At 48.1% G+C, this 16,764-nt stretch overlaps 1 long non-coding RNA gene across 1 annotated transcript; it reads left to right on the forward strand.

Annotated features, from left to right (window-relative positions):
• The first annotated feature begins 99 nt into the window (after positions 1-99).
• Positions 100-2,446, forward strand: LOC127225047 (uncharacterized). Its single transcript, XR_007834764.1, has 2 exons — positions 100-210; positions 2,172-2,446. It is a non-coding gene; the product is annotated as an uncharacterized LOC127225047 (long non-coding RNA).
• Positions 2,447-16,764: the final 14,318 nt, after the last annotated feature.

The raw sequence follows: 16,764 nt of genomic DNA on the forward strand, positions 1-16,764 counted from the left end.
TCTCACACCCCCACTTTGCCCAGTCCTTAAGCAGTGATTAGGCAGTTTGTCTCTCAACTTTGAGGGCCAAGCTGCCTTCTGTTTCCATTTGCAGGTGCATGCTGGCCTGCGCAGTAAAGGAAGAGGCATCTAGACAACAGCCACTGTGGAAGATCAGACCTCAGGAAGTGCCACCTGGGAACAGGAAATGCCAATGGACTATGCATCTCAGTAAGAAAGTGTCCTAGAGAGTGTCCCTGTGTGACTAAGGGAACCTGTGGGGAAAGGCAGGCAGGCGGGAGACCCCTGGGATGCAAATAATCGTCCAGAAACACTTACCTTGATGTTGGTGGCCAACGCCTTTAATCCCAGCACTCAGGAGGCAGAGGCAGGCGGATCTCTGTGAGTTCCAGGCCATCCTGGTCTACCGAGCTAGGACAGGCTCCAAAGCGACACAGAGAAGCCCTGTCTCAGAAAACCAAAAAAAGAAAAAGAAAAAGAAAAGAAAGAAAGAAAGAGAAAGAAAACACTTAAGTTGGATAAAGTCAAAGGCAGTCTGTGAGAGTGCAGTCTAGAACCAAACCTGTAGCCTGTACCTGAGCTGACCTAATGCTATGGAACTGAGCAGGGCAGCTTACTCCCCCTTGTCTGTTTCTCTAAGCCTGGTTCTGGGTTCACAGGGTTAAGATGCTATGCTGAAAATGCTTTGGTAAAGGCCCATGTTGATAACAAGGAGCAATGCCAAAGAGAGTCTGGATGTCTTCTAAAAAAGGAAGCCTGGAGCCTAAGTCTCAGAAAAGGGGTGGCTCATTTGAGGCTGGAAGGCTTTAACAACTGAGACGGCTCGTTAGCACCATCTGGTGGAAGAAATGAATAATGCAGTGGGAAAGTGCAGAAACTACCTCCTTCAGTATTCATTCCCTGAAATGCCAGACACTGGAGGTGTGGAATGTAGCAATGAGGAAGGCACACAGTTTGTCCCCACGGAGCTTACACTGCGGTGAAGGAAGACATGCTACCTCAATGAGGCTAGGTATGCTCCTGGGAGAGAGGCAGACAGGACTGCTTTTGATAGGCAGTATATTCGCTTTCCATCACTTCAACAAAACACCTGAGATTTTCACTTAATAAAGAGACATACCCAGCCAGGAATTGGTGGCATACACCTTTAGTCCCAGCATTCAGGAGGCACATGCAAGTGGATCTCTGCGAGTTCAAGGCCAGCCTGGTCTACAGAGCTAGTTCTAGGACAGTCTCCAAAGCAATATAGAGAAACCCTGTCTTGAAAAAACAAAACAAACAAACAAAAAAAAAAAAAGTAATACCCATGATCCTGTGGCTCCATTGCTTTTGGACCTGCAGTGAGACAGAACATCATGGGGGTGGGGGCCACATGGTAGAGGAAGCTGCTTACCTCAGGGCAGCCAGGGCTCACAAAGAAATACCACCACCACAGCTAGGGACCAAGCTTTCAACAGACATCCCAAGCCCAAACTACGGTAGGGAGTATAATCCTCTGGTATCAAAGGCCTGAATGGAGAAATGGGGCCGGGGAACCATGACTGAAGACAGAGTTCAACACAGTGTCTATGGCTGGAACACCACGGGGTGAGGTCGAGTCAGGGAGCAGAGCTGGTTAAAAGGCAAGATTGTACGGTGCATCAGCACAGTTTGGGAGGAGTAGCACTCCAGTGCTGTGGGTGTGCACAACCAGCTTTCACGAGGGGGGAGGGCGAGTATGGTCCCCTGAGGATAGATAGAGGTTTTGGGCTTGGTGGATGAGTACCTGTCCCTTGTACTACAGAGACCAGCAAGCAGAGAACTTCGTGCCATGACTTCCTTGAAGCCGGAGCTCTGCATGTAACTCCCCTTGCCAGTGAGATGCCCAAACACAGTATAGACAGTGATAGGAAGGCTTTAACTTCTTCAGCTAATGCTCCTGCAAGATCATCACACCTCAGACTGCTGCTCAGTGGCGCTCCACTGGTGTGGAAGGGCACCGCCAGCCCTAGGTAGCAGTTTGTGGTGTTCCTCAAATCCAGGTGGTGGTGGGTATAGCAGTTCCCACGAGTGTGAGGATAATTGTGGGCCCTCCTGAGGTACAGTCTCCAGCCTCCAAAGCTTTCCAGCTGTACTTATAATTGGTGGTTTGGGAGCCTTTCCCCCCATAACTTATTTTGTTGTTGTTCCAGAAGTGATGACAGGCACAAAGCTTAGCTCCGTCGTGACTAAGTTGGGTTTGAAGGAAATGAAGATGTCGTAGCTTTGAAATATGGTCAACTCCAGGCACGTGACACACAGTCTTTGAAAAGAAAGATCAAGCGTCTGCAGTGACAGGCCACCTCCTAAGGAATAGGGTCCGACGACAGTGAGAAAATGAAGGGCTCTGGGCATGCATGGTAGAGCCCTAAATTTTTTCCCATGTAGCCACGAGGCTGAAGTACCAGAAATAAAACGGGGTCATGCCTGGTCTCCTGTGTGATAGGGCATGGGACTGTGAAATGAGAATTGGGGATATTCACTCGGCTTTGAATAACTCCTGTCAGCCCACTCTCTCCACATAGCTCCTCACACCAGCAGAAGCAGCATTCCTGACCATCTTGTGTGGAGGTCCTGGGGTTGTCGACTTGAAAGAGAATGCCCACTGTTGTCCCCAGCTACGTCCCTCATCACTCCCACATCCACGGCTGGGGCCAGGGGGCTCTGCCTCTGGAAGGTGCATCAGTTGGGACTGAGAGATTGAAGGACAGTAACACTGACAGTGGTTTTCAGCTGAAACCTGGGGAATGTGTGGATTTGATTCCAAAGGTGTAGGTGTGGGGCTAAGACAAGAGAAGGGAAATTTTGTTCGTTTTGGTTGATTGGTTAGTGTGGACAAAGGAACACTCGGATCCAGGCTGCTTACCAGCTTGGACAACTAAGAACAGCTTTCAGCTGGCTGATTGGATAAATCTTTTTTTTTTGTTTTTTTTTTTTTTTGTTTTGTTTTGTTTTGTCTTTCAAGACAGGGTTTCTCTGTGTAACAGTCCTAGAACTCACTTTGTAGACCAGGCTGGCCTTGAACTCAGAGATCCACCCGCCTCTGCCTCCTGAAGTCTGGGATTAAAGGTCAGCACCACCACACTGGCTTTTTTTTTTTCTTCCTTTTTTGAGAGCTGTTTTATAGTCCAAACTCACTATGTAGCCAAGGATGACCTTGAACTTATTTTTATGTTTTTTTCCTGCTTTTTGAGCTTATTTTAAAAATCAAAGTTTATTTTAGCGAGCAGAAAGATTTTTTAATTATTTATTTGATTCTTCAAGACAGGGTTTCCCTATGTAACAGTCCTGTCTGTCCTGGAACTCACTCTGTAGACCAGGCTAGGCTCAAACTCAGAGATCCACCTGCCTCTGCCTCCTGAGTGCTGGGGTCAAAGACATGCACCACCATACCCCAGCTGCAAAAGGACTTTTAGCAGTGAGAAAACAAAAGAAAGTACTCAGTTGGGGAGAAACTAAGTTCAGCAGCACCTGACCTTAAAGCCACGATGCCCCTGCCTGTGTCTCCTCAGGCCTGCTGGAATTACAGAGAGCACTGCCATGCTGGAGTGGACCCCAGGCCTCCATCATGCCGGATCAGGACTCTACCAAGGAAGCCAAAGCCGGGCCTGAAGCCACTAAGGGCTGAGACCACTAAGATGAAAGCCCTGATATGGGCAGGCATGGTGGGACGATGAAGTGACAGGGGCTAAGGATTATTCTGCCGGGGGAAAAAAACCTAAAAATCCTATTTGATTTATATAAACAAAACAAAGAACCCAAGATCTAGCAATGAGAGACCTGTCTGGAGCCATCAAAATGGGGAGCTGTGGTCCTGGGTCTCCGGAGCAGAGCAAGCACCCAGAACACCATCAGAGCCACAGTAGACATCCAGTTCTCCAGAAAGATCTTAAGCCTCTGCTCTGGGCTCCTGCACTTAGGGAGGTGGAAATGCTAGGCCGTGAGGGATTACTTGGAGACTGTCCCCAAGATAGCACAAATCACAAGGGATTTAAAAGCATTTTGTGGTCTACTCATTAGAACAGATTTTGGAGGTGTAACAGATTGAACTGTCTCCCAACCACTACCTCAAAATGTGGCCATATTTGGAAGCAGGGTACTCAAGAGTATAAGATGCCCCCATTAACCTAACATGGCAGAGGCCTGTCTAATAAAAATGAGGAGCTGGAGATGTGGCTCAGGGACAGAACATGTGTGTGATGTACAGGGCCTGGCTTTGATCCCCAGCATCACACAGGGAAGAGATGTGTGCATAGATTGAGCATAGATGAGAGGTGGTGGTGAATTGGGAGCCAGGGAAGCAGAAGACTGCAAAACCCTTGATTTCTAAAAGCAAGGAACAGATCCCTCCCCCCTTCTAGCCACAGAAGCTTCTAGCACACATCTAAGGCTGCCAGCACCCAGACCAAAACAGCCAACTCCTGCTGTAAAACCATACAACTTTAGCACTTTGTCAAAGGTTAAGAGAAGGAACTTGGGCCTGGGTCTAGCTCACATTTCTACTGTGTGGTCCTCTCCCAGCTCCTGAAGACTCAAAAGCTACCAACTCACAGGATGGAAGCTATTATGATTAAAACAGTGAAGGAAACTCCTGAATTGCCTTTCCCCAAACAAATCCAAGCCCAAAGCATTGCAGGATGGGGAGGATTCTCATGTAAACCAGACTGGCTTCAAACTTCCTGAGGATGGACTTAAACTTCTGATCCTTCTGTCTCCTCCTCCTCCGTGCAGGAATTACAGATGTGTGCTACCATGCCTGCTATCCATGTGCTGGGAACTGGACACAGGGCTTCATGCCTGCTAGATCAGTGGTTCTCAACTCTCCTAATGCTTCGACCCTTTAATACAGTTCCTCAAGTTGTGGTAACCTCCAAAACCATAAAATTATTTTCATTGCTACTTCATAATTAATTTTGCTACTGTTATGAATTGTAAATATCTGATGTATGGGATATCTGATATGCAGCCCCAGTAAAAAGGGTCCTTTGATCCACAAAGGGGTTGTGACCTATGGGTTGAGAGTTGCTGTGCTAGACACTCTGCCAACTGAGCTACATCTCCAGCAGTTCAGGACTCATGGAACTTGTTTCTATGGCCCATGTAGGACTTGGCTACATTCAGCTGTTATTGAGCATGTAACCTTCCTGCCCTGGAGCCCATAGCCACACAATGGGGTGTGAACACTGATCTGCAGTTTGAGGCTTCCCCCAGCCTGAGGAGCAGAGAACAAGCTGAGTCCACCTGTCAGGCCAACAGTGCACCCCTCTGTCCTGCATTCCTGCATCTAGGTCGCCTGGCCTCTTCAGCTCTGCTGAAGTCTAGTCCACACCCACACATCCAGAAACACCACTCCTCAGAGCTCTGGCCTCATAGGAAGTAGCTGGCATCTAGGGACAAAACAGGTTCTAGAGGACAGGGGACAGAATCAGGAAATTAAGGGAATCTCTGAACCTGTTGTTGTTTTAACGCCTGGCACGTAGCAGCACCAGCTCTAAAAGTGAAAGATGAGTTCTCTGTCCTGCCCCTCCATTCCCCGCCACTCCCCCTCCACTGAGTGCTCAGTGAGCTCCATATACATCTGGTTATGCTGCAGTGACTTGTTTTATGGGTGCTGGGAACTAAACTCAGGACCCCGGAAGAGCAGCCAGTTCTGTTTCATTTTGTTGAGATGGGGCTGTCCTGGAACTCACAGAGATCCACCTGCCTCTGTCTCCCCAGTGCTGGGATTAAAGGCATGGGCCACCCTGCCTGGCTCTCCTGCTCTGGGTGCTGTTTCTTTTCTCATCAGAATATAGAGTCCTGGAGCTGCTCACTGGATATGAGCATGGTAAAGGAACGTGCTGGGCCCCTAATCACTCGCAAAGCATTGGCTTCTTTTCCCTGTGAGCATGGTACTTGTTTCAAGCTACTATTTGTACCTGGGCAAACACTGGAATATGTTGAGCTGGGAATTTGAGGGCCTGTTTAGACTCCTCTTCCACTGAACTAGTAGCTTGCTGGAGTGACTGGTCCTGATCATCCAGGAGAATAACGCCGTGGCTGCAACTGGTCAGTGTGATGGGAAGAGGTGGGACTGGGAAACACAGGCGTGACTAGGAGGAAGTGCTCTGAGAGGCTGAGGAGATAGCTTAGTGGGTAAAGTGCTTGCATTCAATCAAGAAGACCAAACTTCAAATCCTCAGCACCCAGGTAAAAGCCAAACATGATTGGACAGTGGTGGTGCACACCTTTAATCCCAACATTTGGGAGGCAGAGGCAGGTGGATCTCTGAATTTGACGACAGCCTGGTCTACAGAGTGAGTTCCAGGACAGCCAGGACTACCACACAGAGAAACCCTGTCTTGAAAAACCAATAATTAATAAATAATAGCCAAACATAGCGCTGTAGGTCTGTAACCTCATCTCAGGGAAGAGGAGACAGGAATATTTCTGGAACGCACTGGTCAGACAGTTTAGACAAATCAATGATCTTAAGGATCAGGGAAGAAACCCTTTCTGTTTCAAAAAAAATAAGGTAGAAGTCAGCAACAGAGGGAGACACCACATTGACATCTGGCCTCTGAATACACACACATACACAAACAGGTACATGCACAGGCACGCAGGCAAACATTCCGAAAGCTAGGCCATGGAAAGCCCATTTGCTTTAGGAGTGGAGAGTGGGATACAGGTCACCTGACAGTGTCTTCCAGCTGAGCTGCTGGCTGGGAACAGGTAGATGCTGTGACAGGGAGAAAAGAGGGTGGGTATGAGCAACTGACTCATGCCAAGCCCAGAAACGAGGGCTCCGGGGTGCTTTGTTTCCTTCCTTGCTATGTTCTGTATTTATTTATAGTTATCAACCTGTTTCTCGCCACCCCCTCACATTTCCCCTGACATTGTTAAGTGTGTCACTGTAAGCTGACAATTCAGCCTCTAGGTCACAGGTTGTCAAAATACAGTTATGCCCAGGCTGGAACGAATATCACTGGAGATACATGACTGATGGGATCCAGATCTTGACTCAGCCAAATATTGGGCTGCTATGGATGTAGTCAGTCGGCTTTTAGCATCCACACAAACATTCCTTCATTTCGGGGTTAGACACTTTTCCCTGGCTCCTATGCATCCAGGATCTGCCTACAAATCGGATCTACTAACTGCATCCATGCAAATGTGGGAAGAGGGAGTGAGACAAGGCCATCTCTCAGATGTGTGGCAGCCATGGACCACTGCAGCTGCATTTCCGTGTTGGCTCGTGAGCACTGAGGGCTGTGATCTCGGTGTTCTAGTATGCAATCACCCACTTCCTGGAAGTAGCAGCAGCAGTTGCAGTCAGAGTGGTGTGTGCATGTGTGCACACGTGTGTGCCTGTGCATGTGTTTTCCCGTTTTCTTTGCTGTTGATGGGGACTGAATCCAGAGCCTTCTGAACACTAAGCAAATTCTTCACCGATGTACCGCACCAAAGCTCTAACCGGCTTGCCGCTAAACTCCCTGACTTCACAAACCAGTTGAAATTAGATTTTTTCTGGAAAGATTTCAGTGGAAGAACCGGGATGAAGTTTATGATCTCTTGCCAACCACCACCAGCTTCAGTTTTCTTGGCTGCAGGACTCGGCTCTGTAACTAAGATTATGTCCAGCCCCAGCAGCACCTGCCCACCCCAAGCTAATCACATGCTCGATTCAGGGCTTCAGGGACAAAACACAGCCCCCCCCCCCCGGCCACATTTTGCAGAATCACTTTCAGGCTATGCCTACAAGATGCGTATGAAACACATCACAGGGCCCTAAGAAGTCCCACGGCCAGCCGTGAAAAGAGCAGGCTCAGTTCTCAAATTCCACCACACGGCACTCTCTTCCCACTCTGACAGGGCTGATTGCCTTGAGGCTTCGTGGGTGCAGAACGAACGTCCATAAAGGTGCTGGCATTGGGTGGTTGAGTTCTGAAGCCCGAGTTGTGGACGCACAGAAACTGGCAGTCACAGAAGGACCAGGAGCTCAGGAAAGTCGCTCCCCCACCCCGCCCCCATCGAGCCTATGCGGGAGATGCCACTTAGCTTCACAGGTCTGCGCATGTGCAGCAGGTGAAGCTGCCTCTGCACCTAGACTCCGCCCTCTGCGTTGCCTTGCTTCAGGTACTGAGTCATTCCAAGCTTAATCTGTTTGCTGCAGCTAGCTGTAACAGAGGGCCTGACTTAGAAAAATCTACAAAAACGAGATTTGTTTCTTAGCCTTCTAAAGGTCGGGACGTCCGTGGCTAAGTAGCGTGTGTGTGTGTGTGTGTGTGTGTGTGTGTGTGTAAGGCAAGGTCTCTCGCTCCTCTCTTTCACTAGGTAGCCCAGGGTAGCCTTGACCTCGCTCTACAGCCAAGGATGACTCTGAACTCTTGATCCTCTTGCCGCTGTCTCCCAAATGCTGAGATTACAACGCCACCACACCCAGTCTGTGTATCAGTGGAGATCCAACCCAGACCTTCGTTCTTGCTAGGCAAGGACTCTACAAGTGAGCCATATCCCCAGACCAAAGCAAAGGTGTCCTTTCTGTATTGTCTCACGGTAGAAGGTAGACCGCACAGGGAGCACGATGGTGACTTCATGTGAATGTATGTGTATGTGTGCGTGTGCATGTGTGTGAGGGAGAGAGGGAGAGGAAGAGAAAGCAAGAGAATCAGATTAAGTTTAGAACATGTATGGGGTTTTGTGCTTTGGTTTTTCGAGACAGGGTTTCTCTGTGCAGCCTCTGGCTATCTTGGAACTCACTCTGTAGGCCAGGCTGGCCTCTAATACAGTGTTTGGGAGAGACACATTCAAACCATAGCACAGGCCCTGTGCCAAGGCACAGAAATTGCTGCCCAGACAATGTCACCGAGATCTTTCACAAAAACATGGCACCCAGAAACCCTCAGTGTCAACAAGAGACCACCAGTTTTCCTTTCTCTCAGGCCTTAATGGAGGCGGTGGGGGGAGGGGAGCAGCCAGTGACCAAGGTGTGTGTGTGTGGGGAGGAGGTGAGCCAGTGACGAAGGGGGGTCAGTGACTAAGGTGGGGGGCGGTGACTAAGGTGGGGGACGGTGACTAAGGTGGGGGACGGTGACAAAGGGGGGACAGTGACAAAGGTGGGGGGAGCAGCCACTGAGGGTAAAAAACCAGAACAGCATCATGGAAGCCAAGTGGGCAAGGGCTCCAGCAGGGCAGCTCATCAGCTGGCAAGGGAGTCAGGTCAGGCTGAGGCTGCCTTGGCTGTGAGAGTTTCAAAGAGCAATTGCGGGAGAGGAGCTGACTTCCTTGTGCTGAGGTGTGAGTGGGAGGTGGGGGGGGAGACAGCCGCTCTCTGCTCAGACTTTTAATGGAAAAGACTTAAACAGTACAGAGAGAGCACGAGATCTGTGGGTCTTTGGTCCTGAGAAGATAGAGAGGTGATTAGGTAGAGGGGTGGGCTATGGTCTCCTCCCTGCTCTGCTTGGAAGGGAGGAGAGGGCAACTAAAAATCTAATTGATTGGCTGAGAAAATGCAAAATTCCTGGTATAGAGTGGAGGGTGGAGTGGGCCATAGCCTCGCCTTCTTTCTCTCACTGTGCAGGTTCTGGTCTCTTTGGCCACATGTAATATTACTCTGGGAACTTGAAGGCTAAAGAATACAGCTTGGGGGTAGTGAGATGGATCAGCAGGTAAAGGGGCTTGCCACCAAACCTGAGGACCTGAGAGTTCAAGGTCCAGGACCTACATGATGGAAGGAGAGAGCCAACTCCTGCAAGTTGTCCTCTGACCTCTATACATGAGCTGAGGCACAAGTACACAACACACACACACACACACACACACACACACACACACACTGTAAAAAACAAAACAAAAAAAAATACTCTATAAAGAACAAAACTAGAGCAATTAACAGAAACGGTGACTTTTTGGGAATTCCAAGAAAATACAAACTGCTTTCTGCTGAGGTTTCTAAGCAGAAAAGACAGAGACAGAGCAAGGGTTTCCCAGAGCCACCAGGTAGACAGTGGCTGCCTCGGCTTAAAGGTAGCAGGGGCCGAGGGTGTGACTCAGCGGTAGGGTGTGTTTCCCTTGCATCCACACTAGCCATTCCCAGCACTGCAAAAGGTGTAAGAATGTAGGGACCGGACGGCAGGGCTGAGAAACAGAGAGACAGCAAAAGGCCGAGACATCATTTAGACAAAAATTACATTTATTTATTTTGCCTTGTTTGTATATGTGTGTGGACACTTGTGTGTTGTGGCATGCATGAGTGTGGAGGTCAGAGGACATATTGAAGGGGTCCATTGACTCTTCCACCATGTGGGTCCCAGGGTCATACCCAGGTCGTTAAGTTTGGTGGCATATACCTTCACCCACCTGGTGACAAGTTCCTTTGCCCACTGAACCATCTCACTGGCCCAGACATCACTGAACCACCCCTACATGGACAACATCAAATGACATGGGGTTTAGAGAGGGGATTTTTCTAATGGTGTTTGTTTGTTTGTTTGGATTTTCTTGTAGTGCTGGGTTAGGGTCCACAGCCTTACCTGTTTGAATAAAGAAGAAAGTCAACTGGAAATGTGTATGCTTGAAGGGCATCATCCCCCTTTGTCTGTACCTCTGTCTTCATGCCAGCCAATCCTCATTGTCTTGAGGATGCTTTTATAAGACACTGGAAAGTCTGAGTCTCCAACACTGCTCTGGCTACTCTGGAGCTTCTGCATTTCTGTATAAAATGTAGGATCTGCTTGTCAGTGTGTATTGTACTGACACATGGGTCAGTCTGGACAGAGCAGCCAACCTAACAACAGCAAGCATTTCAGGCTTCAGTCCTCAACCTCTCATACCTTTCCATTTCCTAAGTCTTTCTTAATTTTTTCTTTTTTGATTTTTCAAGATAGGTTTTCTCTGTGTGCCCCTGGCTGTACTGGAACTTGCTCTGTAGACCAGACTGGCCTTGAACTCACAGAAACCCACCTGCCTCTGCCTTCCAGATGCTAAGACTAAAAGTGTGCTTGACCATGCCTGGCAAGTCTTCCTTAATTTTTAAAAGATTTATGTTTATTGTTTTGATTGTATGAGGGGTGTGTGTGTGTGTGTGTGTGTGTGTGTGTGTGTGTGTGTGTTTGTGTGTGCATGTAAGTGCAGTACCTAAAGAGGCCAGAAGAGGGCGTCATATCCTGTGGGACTGGAGTTACAGATGATTGTGAGCTACAGTATAGGTGCTGAGACTCAATCCTGGATTCTCTGGAAGAGAGCAGCCAGTGCTTTTAACAGCTGAGCCATCCCTCCAGCCCAGCCCTCCCCAAACTTCTTTTATGGTACTGGTTTTAAGCAGAAGAATGGCTTTATTTGTTTGTTTATAGATTGAGACAGAATCTTCCTATGCAGTCTAGACTGTCCTGGAATGTTCAGTCCTCCTGCTTTGGTCTCCTGCAAGCTGGGAGTATAGGAATGTAGTACCATGCCTGACTTTGATTTCTACTTTAAGGGGGATAACTCAGAAGTGTGGGAAAGTGATTGGAGGCCGCCTAGGGATGCTGCGTGAGCAAGGCTAGCAGCATCAGAGACACAGAAGGCCCTTGTTACAGAGACACAATGTAAGCCAGCAGGAGCTGGTGAGTGACTTTCAGAGAAGAGTAGAGTTTTCCCGATCTCCCGGGCTTTTTCCTGGGGACACATGATGCCACCACATGAGACAGAACACCCAGGAGAACAATGTTGGGGAGATAAAGAGATCAGATGGGATACCCACATGGCATGGTAAGGTCAGTGGATATGCAATTACAGCTCAGAGATCAGGGGTTTGACAGTCATCAAATAAAAAGGAAACAAATGCACCAAAGAAGAGGAACAATCAAGGGAGCAGGAGGAAGAGTGGAGGAAACGGAAGGAAGAGTGGAGGAAGCAGAAGGAAGAGTGGAGGAAGCAGAAGGAAGAGTGGAGGAAGTGGAAGGAAGAGTGGAGGAAGTGGAAGGAAGAGTGGAGGAAGTGGAAGGAAGAGTGGAGGAAGCGGAAGGAAGAGTGGAGGAAGCAGAAGGAAGAGTGGAGGAAGCGGAAGGAAGAGTGGAGGAAGCGGAAGGAAGAGTGGAGGAAGTGGAAGGAAGAGTGGAGGAAGTGGAAGGAAGAGTGGAGGAAGCGGAAGGAAGAGTGGAGGAAGTGGAAGGAAGAGTGGAGGAAGTGGAAGGAAGAGTGGAGGAAGTGGAAGGAAGAGTGGAGGAAGCAGGAGGAAGAGTGGAGGAAATGGAAGGAAGAGTGGAGGAAGTGGAAGGAAGAATGGAGGAAGTGGAAGGAAGAGTGGAGGAAGCAGGAGGAAGAGTGGAGGAAGTGGAAGGAAGAATGGAGGAAGTGGAAGGAAGAGTGGAGGAAGTGGAAGGAAGAGTGGAGGAAGCAGGAGGAAGAGTGGAGGAAGCAGGAGGAAGAGTGGAGGAAACGGAAGGAAGAGTGGAGGAAGCAGGAGGAAGAGTGGAGGAAGCAGGAGGAAGAGTGGAGGAAACGGAAGGAAGAGTGGAGGAAGCAGGAGGAACACGGAAGTGGAGGAACATGAGCATTTAAGACCTAGCTAAGGACAGAGAGTGGGGAGGAGCCTGAGAAGGAACCAAGAGAGCTGGGCGCCCCAGGAAGAGATGCGGGGCGGGAGTGCAGGGGCTATGACCAATGGCCATGAGCAGGGACCCAAGTGGATTGGCGTGGATTTGGCAGCGGGGGGGGGGGGGGTCACTGGTGATAGTGGCTGAAGCCACTCTGCTGTGCCTGAGGAGGAGCTGGAGGAGCATGGAAGGAGTCAGGAACAGAAGGCATTAGAAGAACAGTGTGTGGGGCTGCAGTAATGGCTCAGTGGTTAAGAGCATCCACTGTTCTCCCAGAGGACCCAAGTTCAATCCTCAGCACCCACATGGCAGCTCACAACTGTCTGTAACTCTAAGATCTGACACCCTCACACAGAAATGCAGGCAAAAACAGCAATGCACATAAATAAAGATAAAAAATAATAATGGTTAAAAAAAAAAAGAACAGTGTACTAATCCTACCGGTGGAGAATAAGACCATCACTGCAATTTAAAGCCAAATTTGAAGCAAGCTGTAATTAAACACTGGCCAGGTGGCTGGGCTCTGGCCAGGTCCACACCCAGGTTCCTGGGAAATGGCCCACAATCAAGTATGGCAAGTATGGTTTTTCTTAAAAAGAAAAACCCATAATTCATTGCATTTCCCATTGGGTCCAATCAGGGGCAAGCATATATCCTGACACATTTCCTGCCTACATACCTCCCATCCACATGTGTGTGATCAAGCATGTCTGGTGCAGATGGGTCAAACACACTTATTTAGGAGAATGAAAACATGTGGCTTCTTATCTCCCATAAACAACAGCCTCCAGCACTTCAGGAACTATCTTTCCTTGGGTAAGGGGCTTGCAGATCAGAGACATTTTTGTTTTGTGGATCTCTAAGGCATAGTAATTAAAACTTAAAATATAACTTGGGATCTCACAAGTGCTTCCTGAATTTCATTGTGCATGCAAATCTCATGTCCCACATAACAAGTCTTCCTCTGTCCCACCAGCCAGCTCCCAAATAATGATGCAGAGACTTATGTTAATTATGAAAGCTCAGCCTTAGCTTAGGCTTGTTTCTAAGTAGATCTTATAGCTTAAATAAACCCATTTCTATGGATCTATGTGCTGCTATGTGGCTTGTGGCTTTTATTTCTCCTCTGCATGTCCTGCTTCCTTTGCATGCAGGTGGCAACTCTACTTCCTTCTTCCCCTAGTCCTCTCTGTCCCAGAAGCTCCCCCCAACCTCTTCCTGCCCAGCCATTGACCATTCAGCTCTTTATTAAACCAATCACAGTGACTCGTCTTCACACAGTGTAAAGGAATTTTTCACAACAGTCCCAAGTTTCCCTGCAAAACTCCTAGCATGTCCCACCTCACTGGGACAGCTAAGCTGGCCTTCAGATGCCAGGCACACACACCTTCACATACACATGTACACACACACACACACACACACACACACACACACACTTTGGCTGGGTTTATTGCGGTAAATAAGGATCAGGATAAACAAATAGGCCGAATAGATGTTTATTCAGGGAGAAATAACTTACAACCTAGACAGATGAACACCAGGAAATTCAACCCGATCCTCTCCTGTCCGAGTCACGCCAGAAAAAGAGAGCGCCTTCCAGGCCCCCTCCGACCACCTTCCACAGGTCACCACCGCCCATCGCTCCACCCCCCCAATGGGCGTGGTCAGTGCTACAGAAGGACTACCTCACTACAATTCCCCTTTTAGTCTAAAGAAAAGATTTAGGCTTAATACAAAACTATATACAAAACAGTGAATAACAAGTGTGCTCTAAGAAAAGGAAAATCGAGAACAAAATGACCTACATATCTAGTCCTAGGGTGAGGGCATAATGGAGTTTACAATAGAGTTGTCCTAAGCTGGAAAACGTAAGTCTAGTACCTAATATATCTAACTAGGAAGAGAGAATAATAGTTGTGATAGTTTAATCTTCAACCTCATCAAGACCTGAGAAGGAAATTAACAATACTAGAGTAGACAGGAAATGCGGATGGACAACTTCCAAAAGGTGCAGCAAGGACAGAAACAGCAAGCCACCTGAACAGTCACCCTAGGTCTCACAGCGACGTTGGTACACCCAGATTTGGCTAAGGCCAAGAGAACTTGACAGACCACAACAACAGCAGGGAAATAGAATGGCTGTCTTACCCTGACTTGGCAAGGTCAAGCAGTCTTCTATATTTGTCTCCTGCAAGCACATAGGACTGCATGTCCAAATCAGTGGTCAAGGTGGGGGCAATTCTATGCCCAACAGGCCATTAGCTGAGGCGAGATTGAACTCCAGCAGGAGCAACAACAGTGTCCAACATATTTTCGGGAAAGTGCACGGTGCTGTCAGGAGCAACAGTGTCTCATGTCAATGGAGTACTAATATTAAAACATTTAAATGCCATGTTCTGCATGTCTATGAAGTGATTGAAGATTAAGCATCTATATCTGACTAATCTCATAGGTACAGGAAATGTGAGTGAAGATGATCTGTAATACTCGGGAGCTTAGCTAAAAAGACTGATTAAAACTTTCCTGAGTAAAGCAGGAACAGGGGTTTACTTATTTTGGTATTTTAAGATAAGGTTTCTCTGTGTAGTCCTAGCTGTCCTCAGATTCACTGAGATCCACCTGCCTCTGCTTCCCAAGTGCTGGGATTAAAGGCGTGTGCCACCACAGCCTGGCATGTTTATTTATTTGTATGTGTTTAAAGGACAATTTTCAGAAATCAGTCCTTGTTGCCATGTGCATCCTGCAGGGTCACACTCGACTCTAGTGGCAGAGCCTCTATTCAGCTGGGCATAGTGACACACACTTTTAATCTCTGACTTAGAAGGAAGAGGCAGGTGGATCTCTGTGAGTTTGAGGCTAGCCTGGTCTACAGAGTGGGTTCCAGGACAGCCAGGGCTTCATAGTGAGAGCTTTTCTCAAAAAAAAAAAAAAAAAAAAAAAAAAAAAAAAAAAATCCTTTGCCCTCTCTGGCCAGCCCCATTTTTAAATTTTTTATTACATCTCCTTATTTATTTGTGTATGTTTATATGTATACATATCACTTGATACACGTGTGGAGGTCAGAGGACAGCCTGTGGAGCTAATTCTCTCCTTTTTTCACCATGTGGGTCTCAGGATCAGCCTCAGGTCACCAGGGTTGGCAGCAGGTGCCTTTACCCACTGGGCCATCCCAACACTTCTTACATCCATGTGTACACATGCACAAAATAGAACGTGGTGTGGTAGTGTGTAGTGAAGTGTGTTGTTTAAACGGAGAAAGTGTGGACTGCGGGTTTGTGATGGTTAATGATGATTGTCACCAGAGACCAGTGTCTAAATGTGCTTGTAAGTGGTTCCCTGGGTGGGGTTAAACCTAGCCTAAATGTAGTGATACCATTCCATGGGCTGGGTCCAGGAGCACTTCCTGTCTGTGGATGCAACATGACCAGCTGCCTCAAGCTTCTGTTCCTAGAACTGCCTTACCATGCTGGGCTGTGCCTGCTGTGAGCCAATAAAAGCCCGTTCTCCTTTAAGTTGTAAAGTAGTTTGTCCCTGAAATAACACAAGTCACCAATACAGCTGTTAAAGTGAGGAGGGATTGCACATGGATCCACCTCCCCAGCAGAACAGCCACTGGGAAGTCACATCCTGGAAACACTCCAGTGCAAATCCACAGGGCCACACCTTGTACAATGTTCCAGGAAGAGAGCCTCAATCCTTGGTTGTGGGATATTTTGATCACACTCTGACATTCCCGAGACTGCCTGATACAGTTATCCCTTCAATCGAGGGGGAGGGGCAGCAACTAGCTGGTGGAATTAGCCATAGAGAAGCCAGCAATTTGGATAGAGAAGACACACAGGAAGAAAGGGGCAGGGAAGAGTTTGGGCTTCCTCTTCTCAGTACTGGGATGAGGGAAAAGACATGTCTCTTGTGGTGTCTCTGACCAAGAAACAAGGTCAGCTAGCTGCTACTCAGCCTCTCTCTGAGCTAGCAGATTTTCACCCCAGCCTTTGACTTGTGAGTTTTATTGATAAATTGAATGATAGAGATTTAATTTAAGCCTACATATCACGGCCACAGCAGAGCCAGGGCACAGGGACTGGAAGCTCTAGCCTTAGTGGCCCTTGGGGCACTGACAGAGGGGCTGTGGGGTGGCAGACAATAGCTAAACTATCAGTAGATTCATGTGCAGCCACTAAGCCGA

Source organism: Phodopus roborovskii, unplaced genomic scaffold, assembly GCF_943737965.1.
Source record: "Phodopus roborovskii unplaced genomic scaffold, PHOROB, whole genome shotgun sequence".
NCBI classification, from domain to species: Eukaryota; Metazoa; Chordata; class Mammalia; order Rodentia; family Cricetidae; genus Phodopus; species Phodopus roborovskii.